We start from the raw sequence: 18,295 nt of genomic DNA on the forward strand, positions 1-18,295 counted from the left end.
TAGCTCGTTAATCAAAGATGGTTATGTTTCCTAGCCATAGACATGAGTTGTCATTTGATTAACGAGATCACCTCATTAGGAGAATGACTTGATTGACTTGACCCATTCCGTTAGCTTAGCACCCGATCGTTTAGTATGTTGCTATTGCTTTCTTCATGACTTATACATGTTCCTCTGACTATGAGATTATGCAACTCCCGTTTACCGGAGGAACACTTTGTGTGCTACCAAACGTCACAACGTAAATGGGTGATTATAAAGGTGCTCCACAGGTGTCTCCAAAGGTACTTGTTGGGTTGGCGTATTTCGAGATTAGGATTTGTCACTCCGATTATCGGAGAGGTATCTCTGGGCCCACTCGGTAATGCACATCACTATAAGCCTTGCAAGCATTGTGACTAATGAGTTAGTTGCGGGATGATGCATTACGGAACGAGTAAAGAGACTTGCCGGTAACGAGATTGAACTAGGTATCGAGATACCGACGATCGAATCTCGGGCAAGTAACATACCGATGAAAAAGGGAACAACGTATGTTGTTATGCGGTCTGACCGATAAAGATCTTCGTAGAATATGTGGGAGCCAATATGGACATCCAGGTCCCGCTATTGGTTATTGACCGGAGAGGTGTCTCGGTCATGTCTACATAGTTCTCGAACCCGTAGGGTCCGCACGCTTAACGTTACGATGACAGTTTTATTGAGTTTTGATGTACCGAAGGAGTTCGGAGTCTCGGATGAGATCGGGGACATGACGAGGAGTCTCGAAATGGCCGAGACGTAAAGATCGATATATTGGACGACTATATTCGGACTTCGGAAAGGTTCCTAGTGATTCAGGTATTTTTCGGAGTACCGGAGAGTTACGGGAATTTGTATTGGGCCTTAATGGGCCATACGGGAAAGGAGGGAAAGACCCCAAAGGGTGGCCGCACCCCTCCCCATGGGCTAGTCCGAATTGGACTAGGGAGGGGGGGCACCCCCTTCCTTCTTTCTCCTTCCCCCTTGCCTTCTCCTACTCCCACAAGGAAAGGAGGAGTCCTACTCCCGGTGGGAGTAGGACTCCCCCCCTTGGGCGCGCCACCTCCCCTTGGCCGGCCCTCTTCCCCTTGCTCCTTTATATACGGGGGCAGGGGGGCACCCCATAGACACAACGATTGATCCTTGAGATCTCTTAGCCGTGTGCGGTGCCCCCCTCCACCAAATTACACCTGAATAATATTGTTGCGGAGCTTAGGCGAAGCCCTGCGTCGGTAGAACATCATCATCGTCACCACGCCGTCGTGCTGACGAAACTCTCCCTCAACACTTGGCTGGATCGGAGTTCGAGGGACGTCATCGAGCTGAACGTGTGTAGAACTCGGAGGTGCCGTGCGTTCGGTACTTGATCGGTCGGATCGTGAAGACGTACGACTACATCAACCGCGTTGTGATAACGCTTCCGCTGTCGGTCTACGAGGGTACGTGGACAACACTCTCCCCTCTCGTTGCTATGCATCACCATGATCTTGCGTGTGCGTAGATTTTTTTTTTGAAATTAGTACGTTCCCCAACAGTGGCATCCGAGTCTGGTTTTATGCGTTGATGCTATGCACGAGTAGAACACAAGTGAGTTGTGGGCGATAAAAGTCATACTGCTTACCAGCATGTCATACTTTGGTTCAGCGGTATTGTGAGATGAAGCGGCCCGGACCGACATTGCGCGTACGCTTACGCGAGACTGGTTTCACCGTTCGGAGCACTCGTTGCTTAAAGGTGACTGGCGGGTGTCTGTCTCTCTCACTTTAGTTGAACTGAGTGTGGCTACACCCAGTCCTTGCGAAGGTTAAAACAGCACCAACTTGACAAACTATCATTGTGGTTTTGATGCGTAGGTAACGGTTCTTGCTAAGCCCGTAGCAGCCACGTAAAACATGCAACAACAAAGTAGAGGACGTCTAACTTGTTTTTGCAGGGCATGTTGTGATGTGATATGGTCAAGACATGATGTGATATAATTTGTTGTATGAGATGATCATGTTTTGTAACCGAGTTATCGGCAACTGGCAGGAGCCATATGGTTGTCGCTTTATTGTATGAAATGCAATTGCCATGTAATAGTTTTACTTTATCACTAAGCGGTAGCAATAGTCGTAAAAGCAATTAGTTGGCAAGACGACAACGATACTACGATGGAGATCAAGGTGTCGCGCCGGTGACGATGGTGATCATGACGGTGCTTCGGAGATGGAGATCACAAGCACGGTGCTTCGGAGATGGAGATCACAAGCACAAGATGATGATGGCCATATCATATCACTTATATTGATTGCATGTGATGTTAATCCTTTATGCATCTTATCTTGCTTTGATTGACGGTAGCATTATAAGATGATCTCTCACTAAAATTTCAAGATAAAAGTGTTCTCCCTGAGTATGCACCGTTGCGAAAGTTCTTCGTGCTGAGACACCACGTGATGATCGGGTGTGATAGGTTCTACGTTCAAATACAACGGGTGCAAAACAGTAGCACACGCGGAATACTCAGGTTAAACTTGACGAGCCTAGCATATGCAGATATGGCCTCGGAACACGGAGACCGAAAGGTCGAGCGTGAATCATATAGTAGATATGATCAACATAGTGATGTTCACCATTGAAACTACTCCATCTCACGTGATGATCGGACATGGTTTAGTTGATTTGGATCACGTAATCACTTAGATGATTAGAGGGATATCTATCTAAGTGGGAGTTCTTAAGTAATATGATTAATTGAACTTAAATTTATCATGAACTTAGTCCTGATAGTATTTTGCAAATTATGTTGTAGATCAATAGCTCGCGTTGTTGCTTCCCTGTGTTTATTTTTGATATGTTCCTAGAGAAAAATTATGTTGAAAGATGTTAGTTGCAAAGATGCGGATTGGATCCGTGATCAGAGGATTATCCTCATTGCTGCACAGAAAAATTATGTCCTTGATGCACCGCTAGGTGACAGACCTATTGCAGGAGCAGATGCAGACGTTATGAACGTTTGGCTAGCTCAATATGATGACTACTTGATAGTTTAGTGCACCATGCTTAACGGCTTAGAATCGGGACTTCAAAGACATTTTGAACGTCATGGACCATATGAGATGTTCCAGGAGTTGAAGTTAATATTTCAAGCAAATACCCGAGTTGAGAGATATGAAGTCTCCAACAAGTTCTATAGCTAAAAGATGGAGGAGAATCGCTCAACTAGTGAGCATGTGCTCAGATTGTCTGGGTACTACAATCGCTTGAATCAAGTGGGAGTTAATCTTCCAGATAAAATAGTGATTGACAGAATTCTCTAGTCACCATCACCAAGTTAGTAGAACTTCGTGATGAACTATAGTATGTAAGGGATGACGAAAGTAACTCCCGAGCTCTTCGCGATGCTGAAATCGACGAAGGTAGAAATCAAGAAAGAGCATCAAGTGTTGATGTTTAACAAGACCACTAGTTTCAAGAAAAGGGCAAAGGGATAGAAGGGGAACTTCAAGAAGAACGGCAAGCAAGTTGCTGCTCAAGTGAAGAAGCCTAAGTCTGGTCCTAAGCCTGAGACTAAGTGCTTCTACTGCAAAGGGACTAGTCACTGGAAGCGGAACTACCCCAACTATTTGGTGGATAAGAAGGATGGCAAAGTGAACAAAGGTATATTGGATATACATGTTATTGATGTGTACTTTACTAGTGTTTATAGCAACCCCTCGGTATTTGATACTGGTTCAGTTGCTAAGAGTAGTAACTCAAAACGGGAGTTGCAGAATAAACAGAGACTAGTAAAAGGAGAGGTGACGATGTGTGTTGGAAGTAGTTCCAAGATTGATATGATCATCATCGCACACTCCCTGTACTTTCGGGATTAGTGTTGAAACTAAATAAGTGTTATTTGGTGTTTGCGTTGAGCATGAATATGATTTAATCATGTTTATTGCAATACGGTTATTCATTTAAGTTAGAGAACAATTGTTGTTCTGTTTACATGAATAAAAACCTTCTATGGTCATACACACCAACTAAAATGGTTTGTTGGATCTCGATCGTAGTGATACACATAATCATAATATTGAAGCCAAAAGATGCAAAGTTAATAATGATAGTGCAAATTATTTGTGGCACTGCCATTTAGGTCATATTGGTGTAAAGCGCATGAAGAAACTCCATACTGATGGGATTTTGGAATCACTTGATTATGAATCACTTGATACTTGCGAACTGTGCCTCTTGGGCAAGATGACTAAAACGCCATTCTCCGGAACTATGGAGAGAGCAACAGATTTGTTGGAAATCATACATACAGATGTATGTGGCCCGATGAATATTGAGGCTCATAGCAGGTATCATTATTTTCTGACCTTCACAGATGATTTGAGCAGATATGGGTATATCTACTTAATGAAACAGAAGTCTGAAACATTTGAAAAGTTCATATAATTTCAGAGTGAAGTGGAAAATCATCGTAACAAGAAAATAAAGTTTCTACGATCTGATCGCGGAGACAAATATTTGAGTTACGAGTTTGGTCTTCAATTAAAACAATGTGAAATAGTTTCACAAATTCGTGCCACCTAGAACACCACAGCATAATGGTGTGTCCGAACGTCATAACCGTACTTTATTGGATATAGTGCAATCTATGATATCTCTTACCAATTTACCACTATCGTTTTGGGGTTATGCATTAGAGACAGCTACATTCACATTAAATAGGGCACCATCAAAATCCGTTGAGACGACGCCTTATGAACTGTGGTTTGGCAAGAACCCAAAGTTGTCGTTTCTTAAAGTTTGGGGTTGCGATGCTTATGTGAAAAAGTTTCATCCTGATAAGCTCAAACCCAAATCGGAGAAATGTGTCTTCATAGGATACCCAAAGGAGACAGTTGGGTACACCTTCTATCACAGATCCGAAGGCAAGACATTCGTTGCTAAGAATGGATCCTTTCTAGACAAGGAGTTTTCTCTCGAAAGAAGTGAGTGGGAGGAAAGTAGAACTTGATGAGGTAACTGTACCTGCTTCCTTATTGGAAAATAGTTCATCACAGAAATCTGTTCCTGTGACTCCTACACAAATTAGTGAGGAAGTTAATGATGATGATCATGTAAACTTCAGATCAAGTTACTACCAAACCTCGTAGGTAAACCAGAGTGAGATCCACACCAGAGTGGTATGGTAATCCTGTTCTGGTGGTCATGTTATTTGATCATGACGAACCTACGAACTATGAGGAAGCGATGATGAGCCCAGATTCCGCAAAATGGCTTCAGGCCATAAAATCTGATATGAGAACCATGTATAAGAACAAAGTATGGACTTTGATTGACTTGCCCAATGATCGGCGAGTCATTAAGAATAAATGGATCTTCAAGAGGAAGACGGACGCTGATAGTAGTGTCACTATCTACAAAGCTAGAATTGTCGCAAAAAGGTTTTCGACAAGTTCAAGATGTTGACTACGACGAGAGTTTCTCACTCGTATCTATGCTTAAGTCTGTCTGAATCATGTTAGAAATTGCCGCATTTTATGAAATATGGCAAATGGATAAACAAAACTGCATTCCTTAATGGATTTATTAAAGAAGAGTTGTATATGATGCAACCAGGAGGTTTTGTCAATCCTAAAAGTGCTAACAAAAATATGCAAGCTCCAGCGATCCATCTATGGACTGGTGCAAGCATCTCAGAGTTGGAATATACGCTTTGATAAGTTGATCAAAGGATATAGTTTTATACAGACTTGCGATGAAGCCTGCATTTACAAGAAAGTGAGTGGGAGCACTACAGCATTTCTGATAAGTATATGTGAATGACATATTGTTGATCGGAAATAATGTAGAATTATTCTGCAAAGCATAAAGGAGTATTTGAAAGGAGTTTTTCAAAGAAAGACCTCGGTGAAGCTGCTTACATATTGAGCATCAAGATCTATAGAGATAGATCAAGACGCTTGATAAGTTTTTTTCAATGAGTACATACCTTAACAAGATTTTGAAGTAGTTCAAAATAGAACAGTCAAAGAAAGAGTTCTTGCCTGTGTTACAAGGTGTGAAATTGAGTAAGACTCAAAGCCCGACCATGGCAGAAGATAGAAAGAGAATGAAAGTCATTCCCTATGCCTTGGCCATAGGTTCTATAAAGTATGCCATGATGTGTACCAGATCTATTGTATACCCTACACTGATTTTGGCAAGGGAGTACAATAGTGATCTAGGAGTAGATCACTGGACAACGGTCAAAATTATCCTTAGTGGAATAAGGATATGTTTCTCGATTATGGAAGTGACAAAAGGTTCGTCGTAAAGGGTTACGTCGATGCAAGTTTTGACACTAAATCTAGATGACTCTAAGTCTCGGTCTAGATACATATTGAAAGTGGGAGCAATTAGCTAGAGTAGCTCCGTGCAAAGCATTGTAGACATAGAAATTTGCAAAATACTTACGGATCTGAATGTGACAGACCCGTTGACTAAAATTATCTCACAATCAAAACATGATCACACCTTAGTACTCTTTGGGTGTTAATCACATAGCGATGTGAACTAGATTATTGACTCTAGTAAACCCTTTGAGTGTTAGTCACATAGAGATGTGAACTATGGGTGTTAATCACATGGTGATGTGAATTGTTGATGTTAAATCACATGGCGATGTGAACTAGATTATTGACTCTAGTGCAAGTGGGAGACTGAAGGAAATATGCCCTAGAGGCAATAATAAAGTATTATATATTTCCTTATATCATGATAAATGTTTATTATTCATGCTAGAATTGTATTAACCGGAAACATAATACATGTGTGAATACATAGACAAACAGAGTGTCACTAGTATGCCTCTACTTGACTAGCTCGTTAATCAAAGATGGTTATGTTTCCTAGCCATAGACATGAGTTGTCATTTGATTAACGAGATCACCTCATTAGGAGAATGACGTGATTGACTTGACCCATTCCGTTAGCTTAGCACCCGATCGTTTAGTATGTTGCTATTGCTTTCTTCATGACTTATACATGTTCCTCTGACTATGAAATTATGCAACTCCCGTTTACCGGAGGAACACTTTGTGTGCTACCAAACGTCACAACGTAAATGGGTGATTATAAAGGTGCTCTACAGGTGTCTCCAAAGGTACTTGTTGGGTTGGCGTATTTCGAGATTAGGATTTGTCACTCCGATTGTCGGAGAGGTATCTCTGGGCCCACTCGGTAATGCACATCACTATAAGCCTTGCAAGCATTGTGACTAATGAGTTAGTTGCGGGATGATGTATTACGGAACGAGTAAAGAGACTTGCCGGTAACGAGATTGAACTAGGTATCGAGATACCGACGATCGAATCTCGGGCAAGTAACATACCGATGAAAAAGGGAACAACGTATGTTGTTATGCGGTCTGACCGATAAAGATCTTCGTAGAATATGTGGGAGCCAATATGGGCATCCAGGTCCCGCTATTGGTTATTGACCGGAGAGGTGTCTCGGTCATGTCTACATAGTTCTCGAACCCGTAGGGTCCGCACGCTTAACGTTACGATGAAAGTTTTATTGAGTTTTGATGTACCGAAGGAGTTTGGAGTCCCGGATGAGATCGGGGACATGACGAGGAGTCTCGAAATGGCCGAGACGTAAAGATCGATATATTGGACGACTCTATTCGGACTTCGGAAAGGTTCCGAGTGATTCGGGTATTTTTCGAAGTACCGGAGAGTTACGGGAATTTGTATTGGGCCTTAATGGGCCATACGGGAAAGGAGGGAAAGACCCCAAAGGGTGGCCGCACCCCTCCCCATGGGCTAGTCCGAATTGGACTAGGGAGGGGGGCGCCCCCTTCCTTCTTTCTCCTTCCCCCTTCCCTTCTCCTACTCCCACAAGGAAAGGAGGAGCCCTACTCCCGGTGGGAGTAGGACTCCCCCCCCTTGGGCGCGCCACCTCCCCTTGGTCGGCCCTCTTCCCCTTGCTCCTTTATATACGGGGGCAGGGGGCACCCCATAGACACAACGATTGATCCTTGAGATCTCTTAGCCGTGTGCGGTGCCCCCCTCCACCAAATTACACCTCGATAATATCGTTGCGGAGCTTAGGCGAAGCCCTGCGTCGGTAGAACATCATCATCGTCACCACGCCGTCGTGCTGACGAAACTCTCCCTCAACACTCGGCTGGATCGGAGTTCGAGGGACGTCATCGAGCTGAACGTGTGTAGAACTCGGAGGTGCCGTGCGTTCGGTACTTGATCGGTCGGATCGTGAAGACGTACGACTACATCAACCGCGTTGTGATAACGCTTCCGCTGTCGGTCTACGAGGGTACGTGGACAACACTCTCCCCTCTCGTTGCTATGCATCACCATGATCTTGCGTGTGCGTAGAATTTTTTTTTTGAAATTACTACGTTCCCCAACACTTACTATTTAGTTCATTGAGCAAATCATTCTGAGCTTTAAGTACTTGTTCTACTTGAGTGGTAACCATAGAAGCATGTTTACTAATGAGTTTAAGTTCACCTTTAACTCTAGACATATAATCACTCAAGTGTTCAATCATATAAGCATTGTGTTTCAATTCTCTACCAAAGTAAGCATTGAAGTTTTCTTGCTTAACCATAAAATTATCAAACTCATCTAAGCATCGGCTAGCAAACTTAGTAGGCGGGATTTCAGCTTTATCATATCTATAGAGAGAATTTACCTTTACTACCTGTGTCGGGTTATCAAGACCATGTGTTTCTTCAACAGGCGGTAAATTAAGACCATGTATTTCTTCAATAGGAGGTAAGTTCTTATAATCTTTAGCTTTAATACCCTTTTCTTTCATAGATTTCTTTGCCTCTTGCATATCTTTGGGACTGAGAAATAGAACACCCCTTTTCTTCGGAGTTGGGTTAGGAGTTGGTTCAGGAAGTGTCCAATTGTTTTCATTTGTCAACATATTATTCAATAGAATCTCAGCTTGATCAACTGTTCTTTCCCTGAAAACACAACCAGCACAACTATCCAGGTGGTCTCTGGAAGCATCGGTTAGTCCATTATAAAAGATATCAAGTATTTCATTTTTCTTGAGAGGATGATCAGGCAAAGAATTAAGTAGTTGGAGAAGCCTCCCCCAAGCTTGTGGGAGACTCTCTTCTTCAATTTGCACAAAATTATATATTTCCCTTAAAGCAGCTTGTTTCTTATGAGCAGGGAAATATTTAGCAGAGAAGTAATAAATCATATCCTGGGGACTACGCACACAACCAGGATCAAGAGAATTAAACCATGTCTTAGCATCACCCTTTAATGAGAACGGAAATAATTTAAGAATATAGTAGTAGCGAGTTTTCTCATCATTAGTGAATAGGGTGGCTATATCATTTAATTTAGTAAGATGTGCCACAACAGTTTCAGATTCATAGCCATAGAAAGGATCAGATTCAACCAAAGTAATTATCTCAGGATGGACAGAGAATTCATAATCCTTATCAGTAACAAAGATAGGTGAAGTAGCATAAGCAGGGTCATATTTCATTCTAGCATTCAAAGACTTTTCTTTAAGCTTAGCTAATAATTTCTTAAGATCAGATCTATCGTTGCAAGCAAGAAAATCTCTAGCAGTTTCTTCATCCATAACATAACCCTTAGGCACAACAGGCAATTCATATTTAGGGGGAGAATCTTCATCATCACTTTCATCAATATTATCAGTCTCAATAATTTCATTCTCTCTAGCCCTAGCAAGTTGTTCATCAAGAAATTCACCAAGTGGTACAGTATTATCAAGCATAGAAGTAGTTTCATCATAAGTATCATGCATAGCAGAAGTGGCATCATCAATAACATGCGACATATCAGAATTAATAGCAGAAGCAGGTTTAGGTGTCGCATGTTTACTCAAAACAGAAGGTGAATCAAGTGCAGAGCTAGATGGCAGTTCCTTACCTCCCCTCGTAGTTGAGGGATAAATCTTGGTTTTATCGTCTTTCAAGTTCCTCATAGTGACCAGCAGATATAAATCCCAAGTGACTCAAAGAATAGAGCTATGCTCCCCGGCAACGGCGCCGGAAAATAGTCTTGATAACCCACAAGTATAGAGGATCGCAACAGTTTTCGAGGGTAGAGTATTCAACCCAAATTTATTGATTCGACACAAGGGGAGCCAAAGAATATTCTCAAGTATTAGCAGTTGAGTTGTCAATTCAACCACACCTGGATAACTTAATATCTGCAGCAAAGTATTTAGTAGCAAAGTAGTATGGAAGTAACGGTAACAGTGGCAAAAGTAACAGTGATAGTTTTGTAGTGATTGTAATAGTGGCAACAGCAAAGTAACTAAGCAAAGATCAATATGTGAAAAGCTCGTAGGCATTGGATCGGTGATGGATAATTATGTCGGATGAGGTTCATCATGTAACAGTCATAACATAGGGTGACACAGAACTAGCTCCAATTCATCAATGTAATGTAGGCATGTATTCTGAATATAGTCATACGTGCTTATGGAAAAGAACTTGCATGACATCTTTTGTCCTACCCTCCCGTGGCAGCGGGGTCCTATTGGAAACTAAGGGATATTAAGGCCTCCTTTTAATAGAGTACCGGACCAAAGCATTAACACATAGTGAATACATGAACTCCTCAAACTACGGTCATCACCGGGAGTGGTCCCGATTATTGTCACTTCGGGGTTGCCGGATCATAACACATAGTAGGTGACTATTAACTTGCAAGATAGGATCAATAACTCACATATATTCATGAAAACATAATAGGTTCAGATCTGAAATCATGGCACTCGGGCCCTAGTGACAAGCATTAAGCATAGCAAAGTCATAGCAACATCAATCTCAGAACATAGTGGATACTAGGGATCAAACCCTAACAAAACTAACTCGATTACATGGTAAATCTCATCCAACCCATCACCGTCCAGCAAGCCTACGATGGAATTACTCACGCACGGCGGTGAGCATCATGAAATTGGTGATGGAGGATGGTTGATGATGACGACGGCGACGGATTCCCCTCTCCGGAGCCCCGAACAGACTCCAGATTAGCCATCCCGAGAGAGTTTAGGGCTTGGCGGCGTCTCCGTATCGTAAAACGCGATGAATCCTTCTCTCTGATTTTTTTCTCCCCAAACATGAATATATGGAGTTGGAGTTGAGGTCGGTGGAGCTCCAGGGGGCCCACGAGGCAGGGGCGCACCCAGGGGGCAGGCGCGCCTCCCACCCTCGTGGACAGGGTGTGGGCCTCTGGTCTTGATTCTTTTGCTAGTATTTTTTATAAATTCCAAAAATAATCTCCGTGGAGTTTAAGGTCATTCCAAGAACTTTTGTTTCTGCACAAAGATAAGACCATGGCAATTCTGCTGAAAACAGCGTCAGTCCGGGTTGGTTCCATTCAAATCATGCAAGTTAGAGTCCAAAACAAGGGCAAAAGTGTTTGGAAAAGTAGATACGACGGAGACGTATCACTTGCATATCACCGATAGAAAAGGAGCTGAGAATCTCGTAGCTAATAACTTGTCTACGTTAGAAAATATTCTTGATGACCCACAACCTATTAATGATAGTTTTCCTGATGAACAACTAGCTGCAATAAATGTTTCTCATAATACTCCTTGGTATTCTGACTATGCTAATTACATGGTTGCTAAATATATACCACTTAGTTTCACTTACCAACAAAAGAAAAAATTCTTCTAATATTTAAGACATTACTTTTGGGATGACCCACATCTTTATAAAAGAAGGAGTAGATGGTATTATTAGACGTTGTGTACCTGAGCATGAACAAGGACAGATTCTACGAAAATGTCACTCCGAAGTTTACGAAGGGCATCATGCGGGAGACAGAACTGCTCACAAGGTATTGCAATCTGGTTTTATTGGCCTACTCTCTTCAAAAATGTCCGTAAGTTTGTTTTATTTGTGATGAATGTCAAAGAATTGGTAATATTGGTAAGCGTCAGGAAATGCCTATGAATTATTCTCTTGTTGTTGAACCATTTGATGTCTGGGGTTTCGATTACATGGGACATTTTCCTTCCTCTAATGGGTATACACATATTTTGGTTGCTGTCGATTATGTTACTAAGTGGGTAGAAGCTATTCCACCTAGTAGTGTTGATCACAACACCTCTATTAAAATGCTTAAGGAAGTTATTTTCCCAAGGTTTGGAGTCCCTAGATATTTAATGACTGATGGTGGTTCACATTTTATTCATGGCGCTTTCGTAAAATGCTTGCTAAGTATGATGTTAACCATAGAAATGCATCCCCATATCATCCTCAGTCTAGTGGTCAAGTTGAACTTAGCAATAGAGAAGTAAAATTAATTTTACAAAAAACTTTCAATAGGTCCCGAAAGAATTGGTCTAAGAAATTAGACGATGCACTTTGGGCTTACCGAACAACATATAAAAATCCCATGGGTATGTCTCCTTACAAAATGGTTTATGGAAAAGCTTGTCATTTGCCTCTTGAGTATGATTTCAAACTTGCTAGTGAAAAGAGGTTATTTGATATTAGCTCACTAGATGAATGGAGAACCCAAGCTTATGAAAATGCTAAGTTATTTAAAGAAAAAGTCAGAAGATGGCATGATAAAAGAATCCAAAACCATGAGTTCAAAGTTGGAGAATATGTTCTTTTGTACAACTCTCGTTTCAGATTCTTTGTAGGAAAACTTCTCTCCAAATGGGAAGGACCTTATCTTATCGAGGAGGTTTATCGATCTGGAGCTATCAAAATAAATAAGGCCGAAGGCACTAACCTGAAGGTTGTCAACGGGCAAAGAATAAAACATTATATCTCAGGTACGCCCATTAATGTTGAAAGCAATATTATCCAAACTATGACACTGGAAGAACACATAAAATAAACCTTCTAGAACACTCTAGGATCGTGAAAAAGGAGGAGGTATGTGATACGGTAAGTAAACGGACTCCGAAAAATCCACAAAAATATTTTTTGCCAGTTTTGGAATATATTAAAAATTAGGAAAATAAGAAACAACCATGAAGGCAACCCTGGTGGGCACAAGACACCAGGGCGCGCCTCGGGTACCTTCCGGACTCCCTTTTTCTCTCGTTTGCTTGTTTCCCAAGATAAAAAAATCTTTATATACCCCCCGAACCTATTGACCACCGTATCGTGGAGAAATCTTCTGTTTTATTTTCTTGCTGTTTTCTGTCAGATCTATCAAGGCCAGCATCATGTTTTCTCCCCCTCCAACAAGGTAGAAGAGAATGCTTGGTTGATGAAGATTGAATTGAAGAGAGAAGAGCCCGAAGAATCTCTCAAGAAGGACAAGAGCAAGGAAGCTGTTGGAGATCAAGCTCCAACAGTAGAACACGCCTTGCCCATGGAGGAAGAAGAAGATATCCTTCAACCATACTATGAATACCTCACTCCCACTGAGATTGAAGCCTTTAGGATCATTGAAATGGTTCGTGTTCAAAACAAATATCTACTCGTGAAAATATTTTATTGCAAGAGCACATCATCACCCTGCGGAGTGTCATCCGATGACTAGAGTATCTTTTGAGCCTGAAAGAGAAGGATAAACCTACTACTTCATCACCACCTTCTTCATCACCAAAGGAGACTTGAGTATCGGGTATGGGCACTCCCCTTGGCTTATGCCAAGCTTGGGGGAGGGACCCGGTATCATATCACCTCCATTATCTTTTGCCTTTACTTATCTTAGTTCGGTCCTTAGTTATCTTTCGATTTAGTTGAATAAAAGTTTAGTTCGATCCTTTCTTTTCAAGTGCTTGCTTAGTGATCTATCCCTGTAATCATGTGCGAGATATATAATAAAGTTTAGTTTTCTTTACTTCCATGTTCAATAAAAAGAATGGAAATAAATGAAAAAGATCATATGCTAATCTTATGGTAAGTAATGACATCACATAAGGAAGAGTATAAGTAGAAAATTTTATTGGTGATTTACAAACATAGCATTGGTCAATGATGCAATTCATGAAAGAATTAATAAGGGAAGAGAAGATTCACATGCAATACACTATCTTGGACATCTTTTATGATTGTGAGCCCCTACCAAAATATTATATGCCAAAATTGTTGACGTTGGACAAAGAAGACAACGTAATGATTTATGTTCGTTCATATTCACATAGAAGTTATATTGTCATAGATCCTTTAACATGTGGTGCTTGCTCCCATCTTTGCTAGCCAAAAATTTCGCACTAGTAGAGATACTACTTGTGCATCCAAAACCCTTAAACCAAATCTTGTTTTGAGAGTCCACTATGCCTACCTATGGATTGAGTAAGATCCTTCAAGAAAGTTGTCATCGGTGCAATAAGGTAATAAAAAATTGCTTATAAATGTGTTAGATCATTTAGTGTAAGAGAAAATTGAGCGTTGTACAAACTTGTGATGACAAAATAATAAAAGCGACAGACTACATAATAAAGGTTGCTATAATAAGGGGCAATATAACGGGAAATACCCAATGGTTCCTGGGTACATATGTACCCTATATGGAGATTTTTATTTAACAATTGAACAAAAGGTCAAAATAGTTAAGACACTATTTTTAGAATAAACTTGACTTACTTGCGCACTAGTATATAAATTTTCACAAAAAAGAAAACTACGTTGACTTCACAGCGAAAAAGACAAAATTTATTTGCTATTATAGGTCACTATTCACGCTATTTTGACTGAAAATTTGTCCTTTTTGAAAAGAAGTCAAAGAGAATTTATTTTTTTTGAAACTTTTCTCACTAGTACAATGGAAGGTCAAGTTTTTTTCAAAAACATTTTCAAATTTTTTTGACTTTTTGTAGAATTACTAAAAAAAATTCATATAGGTTACTTACGTACCCAGGAACCAAACGTTCCCATCCGCAATATAACGTGACGTTCTTTTGCACTAAGAGATTAAGCATACATCCAAAAAGTGCATGTCAACCTCTGCTTCCCTCGGTGAAGGGCCTATCTTTTACTTTTACTTTTTTTTTGTTTCTTTACTAGTTTTCACAGTTTTTCAATTCTTTTTGCATTTTTTTCTTTGGTTTATTTTTTTGTATTCTTTTTTTTCTTTTTTTCATTATGTTTTAGTTTTTCTTTCTTTCTTTTGGTTTTCATTCTACATTTTTTGCATACGTCAAGATTGATTTTTAATACACGTTTATCATTTTTCAAATATAATTTTAACTTTTTTAATACATTGTCAATATTTTTTCTAGACACTATTTTCAAATGCTTGATTAAAAAATTTCTGAATGCGCGGTTAGAATTTTTTCTATACATTTTAAACATTTTCAAATGTTTGATTAATATTTTTTCAATACATTGTCAATATTTTTTCTATACTTATTTAACTTTTTTTCAAATGTTTGATTAATAATTTTTCAGATGCAATATTAACATTTTTAATACATAGTCAACATTTATTCTATATACGGTTAACATTTTTCAAATACTTGAATAAATTTTTTTAAATACATGTTCAACATTTTTTCAAATGCTTGATTAACATTTTTAAAAGGCAAGATTAACATATTTTTCATACATGGTCAACGTTTTTTCTATACATATTTAATTTTTTTCAAATGCTTGATTGATATATATTTTCAAATGCAATATTAACATTTTTTTTGTACGTGGTCAACATTTTTTCTATATACATTTAACAATTTTCTAATGCTTGATTAAAAAATTTCAATCACTTGTTCAACATTTTTTTCAAATGTTTGATTAAGATTTTTTAAGTACATATCAAATTGTTTCCTACACATTCATTTTTTGTATGCATTTTTCATATACGTGATAAACATTTTTCTCTATACACATATAACATTTTTCAAATTTTTCACGTAGAGTGATTTTTGTAATATATTTATTTAGAATATTCAAAAGTATAAGCAAATGTAAAAAAAGAAAGCAAAAAACATGAAAAAAATATTAAAAAACGAGGTTGTTGTCCCCGCACGCCTTGGCTGGCCCAACTCGTGCCACCCTTCAGCTAGGGTTGCCTCTATCTTGCGTGAAGCGAGGCATAGGGGCGCCAAGCCAAAAGGGCATTGACGGCGAGAAGGAGTTATGCATGGACCGTGGAGCAACATGTGCATGAAACTTAGCTCGATTGGCGGTTGCGTAGAGTGCTACCTTGACGAGTATGAGCAGGAGCATCATCGCTAGTGAGGTGTGGAGGTAGAGGTGCCGCCTAATGACGATGCATTCACGCAACAACGCCTTGTTGCGGTAGGCATGGTCGCGCGAGAGCCGGTGGGGTAGCAGATGCTTGTTGTCGGTGATGAAGACAATTGGGAAGAGCAACACGACATGCTTGGCTTTGGCCATGACGACTCACACTCATTCAAGAAGGCAGTCAGGAGAAGCTCAAACTACATACTCCCTCCATTCCTTTATATAAGGCCACTATCAAAAATACATTTTGCATCTATGCAAGGTCACTATCAAAAATACATTTTGCATTTATGCAAGGCCACTAACAGTAATCGAGGCAAAAATTAATGATGTTTCCTCATACTAGCAACTTGTTTAATACTTGCATGCATGTAGTCATAATGATACTATGATACTTCCTTCTCATTCCTTCCTTGCATGCATGCGGGTGTATTAATAAAAGAAAAGTTGGCTTGCAGACCAGTTATTAAATTTTACCTTGGTACCTGTAATTTTAGTTTGTGACCTTGTATAAGGAAATGGAGGGAGTAATTCATAGAAGCTGAAGGCCCTGTTTGGATTCGGTGTAAATTTATACACTTGGATTTAATCCACAGGTGTATATTACTGGCCGCGGCGTTATTTCCATCTAGAATGAAAATGATGGCTGGAGGTTTTGTATTGTTTGCGGCCTCGCGGGGGTATTTAGGAGCAAATCGACAATCCAAGCGGGCCCGAAAGCTCAAAAGTGCTAGTACCACTTCTGAGAGAAGCCCAAAGCTCAAAGGTGCTACCAGTCCTGGGGTCGTGACCTCCTGAGCAGTATACCTGGCCAGAGGAGACCCGTCTACCGCGGGTGGGGCAAGTCATGAACATGTGATGGACGGATATATAGGGCGCTTTAGGCCCAGTTCTTTTGCCAGAATCTGGGGATTCTCCCAGAATCCGACCCCTACTCAGCTTCTCGCAGAATCTTTGAGTCCCATTTGTTTTATAATTCTATCTAGTTAGGGTCTAATTAGATAGGATTGTAAAATAAATAGGGCTCAAAGATTCTGGGAGAAGCTGGGTAGGGGTCGGATTCTGGGAGAATCTTCAGATTCTGGCAAAAGAACCAGGCCTTAGTCAAGCCTGATTACTAGATCTAGCTTAATTAGTCGATGTTTATGGTGCATTGGTGCTACGTCACGCCTCGGTTCTGCTCATGGTGCCCTTAGGGGACTTTGCTTCCAGTTTTTGCTAGAGGCAAGGGTCTTGTTTCTTCATCCGCACCACCATGAGCTGTTATTTGTTTGCGTTTCGGGTTGATGCGTCCTTGTTCAATGTTAAACATTCATTCATTCTATCTACTCTCTCCGATTCATAATAAGTGTCACCGTTTTGAATTAAGAGGGGGTATATGTAGACCACACCCCTGTGCAAGCACACGTGTTGCACATCCCGGGGTCCGCCGTGGATGGTACGAGCTCGTCTGATGCTCCAGACACCTCTACCTCATCAGGTGCGACGCAACTTCCTTGACCGAATCCATGATTTCATTTGCAGAACTCCTCGGTGCGAAAGAATGGAAGTAAGGCCTGGATGCTCAAGCGCAGCTTCCAAGTTCAGACTAGCTAGGACAGGATGTTGATGAGCTCGGTTGCAATTGCCTAGTTGTCTCTGCCACTTCTTTCCTACTGTACTTACCTCCTGATCACCACCGCGCCGAAGGTGCACAATACATGAAAAATTCACTGTTTCTTTCTGGAACACTAGACTTTAGATATATACACTGCCATTTTTATTGCATATCATCTCCGCAGTACATGTTAGACAACCATGTGTGTGTCCATCTGAAACTGATGGGAGTTACGCCTGTACAAACAAAGGATATGCCGCAGGTCACATGAATCGTGTTTCCTTCATGTGCTTCCTCTTGTGGTTATACACATGACTGCTATTTTCTGATGTTCATGGTCTGAATATCTGATATGTGCAGTTTTAGCCATTTGCAATGTAAGAAGGGTAGTGCGAAAGTAGGAATTACAATTACCGACCCTGCTTTCTTATTATCTGGTCGCTCTACAGAACTATGTATTATATGTTTTTTCGGCAATGGTTTTAACAGGTGCTTTAGTCAATGAAGACGACACAAGTATGTTTTAACAG

The sequence above is a fragment of the Aegilops tauschii genome, chromosome 5 (genome assembly GCF_002575655.3).
Source record: "Aegilops tauschii subsp. strangulata cultivar AL8/78 chromosome 5, Aet v6.0, whole genome shotgun sequence".
NCBI classification, from domain to species: domain Eukaryota; kingdom Viridiplantae; phylum Streptophyta; class Magnoliopsida; order Poales; family Poaceae; genus Aegilops; species Aegilops tauschii.